Source organism: Cicer arietinum, chromosome 8, assembly GCF_000331145.2.
Source record: "Cicer arietinum cultivar CDC Frontier isolate Library 1 chromosome 8, Cicar.CDCFrontier_v2.0, whole genome shotgun sequence".
Classification (NCBI taxonomy): domain Eukaryota; kingdom Viridiplantae; phylum Streptophyta; class Magnoliopsida; order Fabales; family Fabaceae; genus Cicer; species Cicer arietinum.
In genome coordinates, this window is record NC_021167.2 from 15712396 (window position 1) to 15717145 (window position 4750).

The following is a 4750-nucleotide window of genomic DNA, read 5'->3' on the forward strand; positions in this document are numbered from 1 at the left end:
GTCATTTTTGTCTTCCCTAGGCTTATTCTAGTCTAATTTGGGTTTTTAACAAATCTTTTGCAACCAATAGGTGTGTTTGTATTATTGGATTAACATTTAGGTCATTTTCATCCTCCCTCGGCTTATTAAAGTTCAATTAGGGTTTTTAACCAATCTTGTGCATCCAGTTAGGTCATTTGCATCATTGGATTAACATTTAAATCATTTACATCATCCCTAGACTTTTTCTAAGCCAATTAGGATTTTTAACCAATCTCGTGAATCCAATAAGTTCATTTGTGTCCTGGGATTATCATTTTCGTCCTCTGTAGGCTAATTCTAATCCAAGTAGGGTTTTTAACCAATCTTGTGTGTCAGATAAGTTTATTTGTGTCATGGGATTATCATTTATGTTATTAACGACCTCCCTAGGCTTATTCTAGTCCAATTAGGGTTTTTAACCAATCGTGTCCAACTAGTAAAGTCATTTGTGTCATTAGATTTACATTTAGATCATTTTCGTCCTGCCTAGGCTTCTTCTAAGGCAATTAGGATTTTTAACCAATCTAGTGAATCCAATAAGTTCATTGGTGTCATTGGATTAACATTTAAGTTGTTTTCGTCCTCCATAGGCTTATTCTTGTACAATTAGGGTTTTCAACCAATCTTGTGCGTCCGATAAGGTCATTTGTGTCATTGGATTATCATTTAGGTTATTTACGTCTTCCCTTGGCTTATTCTTGTCAAATTAGGGTTTTTAACCAATCGTGTGCATCCAATAAGTACATTTGTGTCGTTGGATTAACATTTAGGTCATTTTTGTCCTCCCTAAGCTTATTCTAATCCAATTAGGGCTTTTAACCAATCTTTTTCGTCTAATTACTTCATTTGTGTCGTGAGATAAACATTTAGGTCATTTTCGTCCTCCCTAGGCCTATCTAGTCCAATTAGGTTTTTAAACCAATCTTGTGCATCCAATAAGTTTATTTGTGTCATCCGATTAACATTTAGTCACTTTCGTCCTCCCTAAGCTTATTCTTGCAAAAATAAGGTTTTCAACCAATCTTGTGGATCCAAGAAGTTCATTTGTGTCAATGGATTAAGATTTAGGTCATTTTCGTCCACCTTAGGCTTACTCTTGTCAAATAAGGATTTTTAACTATTTTTTATGTATCCAATAAGTTTGTTTGTATCATTGGAGTAACATTTAGGTCATTTTCGACCACCCTAGGCTTATTCTAGTTCAAATAAGGTTTTTAACCATTCTTGTGCATCCAATAAGTTTATTTGTGTCATTGGATTAACATTTAGGTCATTTCCGTCTTCCATAGGCTTATTCTTGTCCAATTAGGGTTTTTACCGATTGTTGTGCATCCAATAAGTTTATTTGTGTAATTGGATTAACATATAGGTCATTTTCGTAGTCCAATTAGGGTTTATAAGCAATCTTTTGCATCCAATAAGTTCATTTTGTCCACTAGATTAACATTTAGGTAATTTTCGTTCTCCCTAGGTTATACTAGTCCAATTAGGGTTTTTAACCAATAAGAGTGTTTGTATCATTGGATTAGCATTTTGGTCATATTCGTCTTCCCTAGGCTCATTCTTGTCAAATTAGTGTTTTTTACCAATCTTGTGCATTCAATAAGTTCATTTGTGTCTTTGGATTAACTATTATGTCATTTTTGTCCTTCCTTTTTAGTCCTCCCTAGGCTTATTCTAGTCTAAATAGGTTTTTTAACCAATCTTATGCTTTCAATAAGTTCATTTTAGTCACTGGATTAACGTTTATGTCATTATCGTGCTCCCTAGGGTTATTCTAGTCCAATTAGGGGTTTTAACCTATCTTGTGCATCAAATAGGTGTGTTTGTATCATTGGATTAACATTTAGGTCATATTCGTCCTCCCTAGGCTTATTCTAGTCCAATTAGGGTTTTTAATTAATCTTGTGCATCCTAAAAGATCATTTGTGTCATTGGATTATCATTTAGGTTGTTTTTGTCCTCGCTAAGCTTATTCTGGTCAAATTATTGTTTTTAACCTATCTTGTGCATCTAATACGTTCATTTGTGTCAATGGATTAACATTTAAGTCATTTTCGTCTTCCCTTAGGCTTATTCTTGTCAAATTAGGCTTTTTAACCAATCTTGTGCATCCAATAGGTGTGTTTGTGTCATTGGATGAAAATTTAGGTCATTTTCGTCCTCCCTAGGTTGATTCTAGTCCAATTATGGTTTTTAACCAATCTTGTGCATCCAATAGGTGTGTTTGTGTCATTGGATGAAAATTTAGGTCATTTTCGTCCTCCCTAGGTTGATTCTAGTCCAATTATGGTTTTTAACCAATCTTGTGCATCCAATAGGTGTGTTTGTGTCATTGGATTAACATATTGGTGTGTTTCTTCCTCCCTAGGTTGATTCTAGTCCAATTATGGTTTTTAACCAATCTGGTGCATCCGATAAGTTCAATTGTGTCTTTGGATTAACATTTACGTCATTTTCGTCCTCCCTAAGCTCATTCTTATCAAATTAGGGTTTTTAACCAATCTGGTGCATCCAAAAAGTTTATTTGTGTCATTGGATTAACATTTAGGTCATTTCTATCCTCCCTTTGCTTATTAAAGTCTAATTAGGATTTTTTAAACAATCATGAGTATCCAATAAGTTCATTTGTGTCACTGGATTAACATTTAGGCCATTTTCGTATTCCATCGGCTTATTCTAGTCCAATTATGGTTTTTAACCAATCTGGAGCATCCAAGAAGTTCATTTGTGTCACTGGATTAACATTTAGGTCATTTTCGTGCTCCCTTGGTTTATTCTAGTCCCATTAGGGTTTTTAACCAAACTTGTGTGTACAATAGTGTGTTTGTATCATTGGATAAACAATTAGGTCATTTTCGTCCTCCCTAGGCTTATTCTACTCCAGTTAGGGTTTTTAACCAATCGTGTGCATCCTATAAGTTCATTTGTGTCATTCGATTAACATTTAGGTTACTTTCGTCCTCCCGAAGCTTATGATGGTCAAAATAAGGTTTTCAACCAATCTTGTGCATCCAAGAAGTTTATTTTTGTCATTGGATTAACATTTAGGTCATTTTTGTCCTCCCTAGGCTTATTCTAGTCCAATTACGATTTGTAACCACTCTTGTGCATCCAATAAGTTCATTTGTATTATTGGTTTAACATTTAGGTCCTATTCGTCCTCCCTAGGCTTATTCTATTCCAATTATGGTTTTTAACCAATATTGTGCATCTGATAAGTTCATTTGTGTCACTGCATTAACATTTAGGTCATTTTCGTGCTCCCTTGGTTTATTCTAGTCCCATTAGGGTTTTTAACCAAACTTGTGCATACAATAGGTGTGTTTGTATATTTGGATAAACAATTAGGTCATTTTCGTCCTCCCTAGGCTTATTCTACTCCAATTAGGTTTTTTAACCAATCTTGTGCATCCAATAAGTTTATTTGTGTAATTGGATTAACATTTAGGTCATTTTCGTCTCCCTGGGCTTATTCTAGTCCAATTAGGGTATTTAACCAATCTTGTGCATCCTATAAGTTCATTTGTGTCATTTGAATAACATTTAGGTCACTTTCGTCCTCCGTAAGCTTATGATGGTCAAAATAAGGTTTTCAACCAATGTTGTGCTTCCAAGATAGTTTATTTGGTTCATTGGATTAACATTTAGGTCATTTTTGTCCTCCCTAGGCTTATTCTATTCCAATTAGGGTTTTTAACCATTCTTGTGCATCCAATAAGTTCATTTGTATCATTGGATTAACATTTAGGTCCTATTCGTCCTCCCTAGGCTTATTCTATTCCAATTAGGGTTTTTAACCAACATTGTGCATCTGATAAGTTTATTTGTTTCATTGGATTATCATTTAAGTTTTTTTTGATCTCTCTAGGCTTATTCTTGTCAAATTAGGATTTTTAACCATTCTTGTGCATCCAATAGGTGGGTTTGTGTTATTGGATAAACATTTTGGTCATTTTTGCCCTCCTTAGGGTTATTCAAGTCCAATTAGGGTTTCTAAACAATCTTGTGCATCCAATAAGTTCATTTGTGTCACTGGATTAACATTTAAGTCATTTTCGTTCTCCCTAGGCTTATTCTAGTCCATTTGGGGATTTTAACGATCTTGTGCATCCAATAGGTGTGTTTGTATCATTGGATTAACATTTAGGTTATTTTCTTCCTCCCTAGGCTTATTGTTGTGAAATTTGGGTTTTTAACCAATCTTGTGCATCAAATAAGTTCGTTTGTATCACACGATTAACACTTAGGTCATTTGCGTACTCCCTATGCTTATTCTAGTCCAATTAGGGTTTTTAGCTAGTCTTGTTCTTTTAATAGGTGTGTTTGTATCACTGGAATAACATTTAGGTCATTTTTGTGCTCCCTCGACTTATTCTAGTCGAATTAGGATTTTGTAGCACAAATAGCATTTTTAACAAAACTTGTGCCTCCAATTATGGTAATAAACATATATATTGTGCATCCAGAAAGTTCATTTATGTCATTGGATTAACATTTAGCTCATTTTCGTCCTCCCTAGGCTTATTCTAGTCCAATTAGGGTTTTTAACCAATCTTGTGCATCCCATAAGTTCATTTGTTTCACTAGATTAACATTTAGGTCATTTATGTCTTCCCTAGGCTTATTCTAGTCTAACTTGGGTTTTTAACAAATCTTTTGCAACCAATAGGTGTGTTTGTATTATTGGATTAACATTTAGGTCATTTTCATCCTCCCTCGGCTTATT